This window comes from Nycticebus coucang, chromosome 3 (assembly GCF_027406575.1).
Source record: "Nycticebus coucang isolate mNycCou1 chromosome 3, mNycCou1.pri, whole genome shotgun sequence".
Classification (NCBI taxonomy): Eukaryota; Metazoa; Chordata; class Mammalia; order Primates; family Lorisidae; genus Nycticebus; species Nycticebus coucang.
In genome coordinates, this window is record NC_069782.1 from 135,106,255 (window position 1) to 135,112,841 (window position 6,587).

At 41.9% G+C, this 6,587-nt stretch overlaps 1 pseudogene; it reads right to left on the minus strand.

Annotated features, from left to right (window-relative positions):
• Positions 1–845: 845 nt before the first annotated feature.
• LOC128581122 (glycogenin-1-like) lies at positions 846–5,379 on the minus strand (annotated as a pseudogene).
• Positions 5,380–6,587: the final 1,208 nt, after the last annotated feature.

Genomic DNA, 6,587 nt, shown 5'->3' on the forward strand with positions numbered 1-6,587 from the left:
ACTGGGCAATTCTAAAATGTAGTTTTAATGAAGAATACAACAAGCCAGGGACAGAGGCCATCCCTATTCTGCAGGGAGAGATTGATGTAGAGTCCAGCTCTGCACATTTTATACCTGAAAATATTTATTCTTCAGAGAAATCCATTTGGGAAATGATCTATGGTTATTATATTTTTAATACTAATATTAACTAATATCTAGCATTTATTGAGTGCTTTCTATGTGTCAGGTATTGTGTTGAATATTTTACCTATATTAATGCATGTCCTCACAGGAAACAATCTTTGAAGAAGTAAAATAGTGGAGGAGTTGAGAGGGTGGGCTCTTCCAGACAGCCCTGGCCCATTACCCTACATGCTTAAAGACCAAGTATTCCTTGAACAGAGGAATTTTGGTTTGCTAATCAGTTCCTAGTGAACGATAAATGCTTCGTGAATATCTAATGAATGGAGTAATTAACAAATGAATGTCAATATTCCTGGGAACCTTTTTGCAGATTCCATGTTGGAAGTTGATATGCAAGAAAAGATATGCAAGAATAGCCATCATGAACAGTTTAAAGTTTCCCTTCCTTGTATGGTAACAATCAGCATAGTTGAGAATTTCTGAAACTTGAGCTAAATCTTGGTTAAAAAGCAGAAACTGTCCATATAACAGAATTGCTATATTACAACTTTTGCCCAGTTCTCTTACCTGTAGTTCTGCAAAAACCCCTATCTGATGAGTTTTAGTGAAAGTCTCTAGCAACCTTAACAGACTTTTCTCCACCCAGCTCTAGATACTAAGTAAGTATCAGAAACAAGTGCCTGTGAAGTGGACGTGTCCACAGGAAAACGGCAGTGTTTCTACTGGAGGTAAGTGTCAAGTTTCCTCTTGATGTTTTCAAAGGAATCAGCTCCCATATGATCAGCCTGGCCCTGTTCCCACCGTTCCTTCCCTCCTTCTGATAATACAAAAGGCTGGGCTGCAGCGGGGATTCCCCCTGGGGGGACAGGTGTGACATGGCTCCTGCATCATCTTCCACATTTAGGTATGAGCAGGTGTCTTTGACGAGGCCAAATTGTTGAAGTAGAGGTAAAATGTTGGTGGTGAAGATGTTCCAGGTTGAGAAACTCTGGATGAGTTGTGGTGGGATCTGGGATTCGTTTCTGACACTTTCTGTTGTGGCATCATATGTGTAATTCCACGCTTTGACTCATCCCAGGAAGTACACCGCTTTGGCATTTGTACTAAACGCTTTAAATGCTGGGAGGTAGGAGTATACAGAAATGCTGCTCAGGTTATAAATCAGTGGCAGGTATTTTTTGATCTCTGTTGTTGCCCAGCTGCTAAAAAAAGTGTTTAGTAAGCCCTGGTCCCCACCATCAAAACTACCTTTCTCAAAAGCAAGAACAACAAAGGAACAACACCAGTCTTGATGTTTAAGTTCTGGAGAGTTTGTTTAGATTAACAAAATAAATAAATAAATGGGAATGCTTATTTCATTGTCATGTGGCAGATCCTCCGCTGTCAAGGACAACAGCATTCCTCCCGATTCCTCTTGTTTATCAGATGAGAAGGGGACCAGGTCAAGGCCTTAGCTGATCCACTGCACTGGGAGGCCTTGCTCTGCCTGATGCCCCGCTTCTTCGGTGATCCCTTCTCAGCTCTGTTTCCACCCTCCGATGTGTGGCCCCTGAGGATTCACAGTGCTTCTCCAGGACTGCATCAGCTTCACAGTTCACCTCAGATGCCCTGCTTTTGTCGGAAAGAATGACAATCTCTCCCCCAAAGCAGCAGTCTCTTGCCTTTCCAGAGCCACCACCTCAGAACCAGCCCCACAATTAACTGGTAAAACTCACTGACCATCTACAGCCATGGGGATGACGACCGGTCATGGCAGATTGACCAAAATGCCATTGCAAACATTCCCCTTTCTCGGCCTCAAAGCCCAAAATGAGAAGAGCGCTGACGGCTGAGCAGCTCACGGCCTTTAGCTATCAATTTGATTTAGCAACTGTATAGCCACTCTGACAGCCCAGCAGCCAATTAGTGGCCCCAAGTCATCAGCATTAATTTGTTCACATTTCTCCCTGCAAATTGCTAATTGGTTTAACCGAGCAATGGTTGGGCTGGGCTGCCAGGGAGGAAGGAAACATTCGAGCTGTGTCATTTTCTTGCTGAGCATATTTAGATCACAGGGGATGCGATAGGACAAACTGCTCTGGGCTCTTTTAGCATCTTCGAATGACACCATTGATTTTTTAGATTCTGGATGATGTTCTGTTTCTTTCAGGTTAGCCACATCTCTTTGTTGGAGTTGCTTAAAGGATGAATAGACTAAAACATCGCACTACCACTCCTTCATGAAGTATTCCATGCATTTGCATTTTTGTCTCATGAATAAATATGAAAGTATCAGTGATACCTTGCTTAATAAGATCGGAATGAAGGAGTATATGACACACTCCCTGGGTGAAGGACTCAACTACAACTCAGACTTTGGACTTTACCTTACAAATGGAACCTAATCATATATACTTTCATAATAACCCAAAATAAAAAAAAATATATATATATATATAAGATCAGGGTGTTGATTATTTTTCATAGCCATAACCTTCTCATCTTTATCTTCTTTCCAAACCTTTGTTCTCCTCTGCTCAGGGCTTTGGTACCCTGGAAGACTGACTCCTATGAACTGCTTCACTCACTCTTGCCTTCCAGATTTCTGTGGGGTTTGGCTGATGAGAATCACAAAGAGACTGGGGTGTAGGAGGTGACAAGCAGGTTTTCCCTGTCCCACCACCACCTGCCTCAATGCACACTTCTGGTATTGTCTGCAGCCTCTCCATAACTGCATTCACGTGCGGGGAAACTCTTCCATGGCTCTGTTCATCATCAGGTTCCCCTAATTCTTTTTCTCCCCCTTGTTTCTCCAGGACTACATGTACTAATAGTATTTCTAGGTGCCTTAATTGTAGTTTGATGGTGTCTTTAAACCTACCCACACCTCTGTTGGTTGTCCTTTCATCAAAACCTCTTTAAGATACCACCTCACTCTCCTATTATTTAGTTAATGTGCCCAGTACTTGCCATCTTTTTTTTTTTTAATTCAGCAAGCGTTTCTTTTGCTTTTTTTTTTTGCAAGGAGCTGGGTGTTCAGCTGTGAAGGTAGGATTGCTGTGCTAATGGAATTTGCACGGGATGTCAGGAGTTAAATAACTAATTGGAAAAGAGATCTTCTGTTCTAGAGCAGGGATTCTAGACTCAACAGTACCCGATGACTCAACAGTACCCGATGCCAACCCCACCTGTTCTTCTGGATGGTGTCTCCTCCAGAAGAGGAGGAGAAATTACTTAATCTTAAAGTACCTTTGTCTGCTCCTCTGTGAAGTGGGAAGAACTCTAGGATCTACTTACAGTTGTTCGCTAAGGCCACCAACACAAAATGCCACGGAGTGGGTGGCTTAAATAACAGAAATGTATTTTCTCACATTTTTAGAGGCTAAAAGTAGAAGGTGAAGACATCTTGGTTTGGTTTGTTCCGAGGCTTCTCTCCTCGGCATGCAGAGGCCACGTTTCCCCCGTGTGTTCACGGGGTCTGTCCTCTGTGTAGGCGCATACCTCGTACTTCTCTGTGTGTCCTAATCTCCTCTTGTCATAAGAACACCAGTCAGATGGGATTTGGACACACTTTAACAACTTCTTTTTAATATTACCTTATTAAAGGCCTTATCCTCAAATCTGGCCACATTGTGAAGTACTGTGAATTTGGACTTCAACATATAAGTTTTGATGGGACAGAATTCAGTCCATAATGCTACTTTATATAAGTGATATGAGAACTCAGTTATTCTATGTTAAAACATACACACAAACACCCAGTCCTTGGTGCCTTAACACAAGCATATTATTCACATGTGTCTTGGGTCTGTCAGGGGGCCCTTGCCATCATACTGACTCAGGGACCACTTTAAACAGCACTGATAGGTGTGCCAGAGGAGAGAGTGAAATAAATCTTGGAGAGGTGCTCAAATCTGCAATTTACAATTCATTGGTAAATTGTACTTCATGTGGTCACAGGACCACATGTGCCTTCAGAGCAGCAAGGAGTACTATCTATTGTGTACTTAGATGGTTAGAGAACCAGAAATATTTAGTTAACAGGACTAACAGCTACTCCAATATTATTATCTTTGTTTCACTGACAATGAAACTTAGAGAAGTAAACCACATTGCCCAAGATTACAGAGCAAGTACATGGTGGCATGAGGCTTAACCCTGAGTCTATTTAGTACATAGCTAATGTTTCTAGCCACTAGAGTATATGGAAAGTCATTCTCCTGTAATCCCAGGTTTCACACAGAAACTTGAATTAATAGGTGATTTAAAGGAGATTTTGGTGAACTTCAAAATAAACCCAATCAACCTGAATGGATAGATCTGTTTTCACTTCCTTTCTTCTTCTTTGCTTTCCTTTCCTTTTTTTTTTTTTTTTTTTGAGACAGAGTCTCACTTTGTTGCCCTTGGTAGAGTGCCATGGCATCACAGCTCACAGCAACTTCAAAGTCTTGGATTCAAGTGATCCTCTTGAGATCAAGCGATCCTCTTGCCTCAGCCTCCCAAGTAGCCTGGACTACAGGCTCCCACCACAACACGTGGCTATTTTTCGAGACCAGCTCAGGCTGGTCTCTTACTCTGAGTGCAGGCAATCCCCTTCCTCAGCCTCCCAGAATGCTAGGATTACAGGCCTGAGCCACCACGCCCAACCTGTTCTCACCTTCTTTTGGAATACAAGTAGGGCAGTGTCTGATTTTTATTTAATCTCATGAGTAAATTATTTATAATGAAGAAGAAAGACTACTGTCTTCCCCTCCTCTTCTTTTGCTTCTTTTTTACATGTACCTTCTTCTTTCTCTTGTCTATTAGCATTAATATTATAGGGCTCCAATATATCTGGAGGGCCTGGGGAACCATCTGCTGGGAAGAGCTGCTTTTGGGTTGAGCTATTAAGAATCAGTGGGATGCAATTAAAGGTTTCCTCTCTTGAGAGTTCAGAAACACATGACAATAATCAATGCCTCCAAACCCAGCCTGACAGAGGGAGTGGCCCACCTCTTTCATACCATGAAAAGAGAACAGGATAGAGAATCTAGAGACCTTGGGTTCTAGTGCTATTAACTGTCAATGGCAACTAACCACATCTTTAAAATCTTTAGACTTTTTTCTGCAGGAATAAATTAAAGTCTTTTCTAGCGATAATGTTTTACGATTGCAAGTTTAACAAATAATATTCCACTGATATTTCTATCTAAAACAAAGAAGGCTCTCATCTTACCTGGAGTCTCCGCTTCCTGAATACAAAATTGTGGAGGTGAGGGAAGGATGATCACTCATGTTGTCTTTTACTTATATTGATTGCCCTTTTCCTAGATTGATTTTTTTCCCTAATTAGGGAATAGTTACTTTATAGCTTTCCCCAAGGGAGTGAGATCTGGTATGCATTTCCATATGTCACAATTCTTGTAGTCAGAAAAGAAGCACTTGCTAAAGACATAAATGATGGAATTAAGTAAGTTATGTCCCTTACACCATGACATCATCCTGTGAAAGTTTCAAGTGGCAGAGAAGACAAGTCACGGTCCTGGAGGAGTTTTAGATCTGCACAGAGAAACAAAACCAACACATGTGACACTGAGGACCAGAAGGAAGAGCATAATAGGTAGACACAATGACATAGAGCTAGAATATCGCTAGCAGTCTTACGCATCCTCTGGCGATTCACTTCACATCCTTGGGTCTATTTCATCTGCAGGACGGGGATAATAAAGATGAATTTACACAGTTACCCAATCATGCCACTCACTCACATCTCACACTCAGGCCTCTGCCCTCCTGCAAGTCCTCAGTGATGCCCAGAAATCCTACTGTCTTTCCCTTAGTTCCCTCTCTCATTCCTCGAGAAGACTTATGTCTTTTCTTGCTCCTCCAATACCTCTGTTTTTATTCTCGATCGCAACTGAGGAACTCAATCTCTAATTTCCGCCAGTGCCCCACACCCCCTGCCATAAGTACAGCGTCAGTGCATTCACCGCCCTTCCTGGTCTCACAAGTGAATTCCCTGTGCATCTGGGCCAGTGCCTCTCTTGCTCACCAGAGCCCATTCTCTGGCACCTTCTCAAGCATACGAGCATCACTTCAGGGATTATTCTTCTTTTCTCTCTCCCAACCCCTTGGAACCTTCACCAGCTCCATGCCATCCGCATCTTCACTTCCTTCCTGTTGCAACTGGAGTATTTCCTGAGCCCTCAAATATACCATATATTTATTTCTTAAGATAAAATATGTATGTGTGTGTATATCTTCTTTCCCCTTACCTATTCCACTATTTCAACTATACCATTTCTCTACTGTATAGCAAATCTCAAGAAAATAATTTCTAACTCTCATTTAGAAAACTTTCTGTCTCCAATTTATCTTCTCCTCTTCAGTGTTCAACCTATTTCTATGGGGATTTCATTCCTTATAATTCCACTGGATGTGGTCTTGTCAAAATCACCAATGAATTCCATGTTCTTAAATTCAGTAATGAATTTTCAAACCTC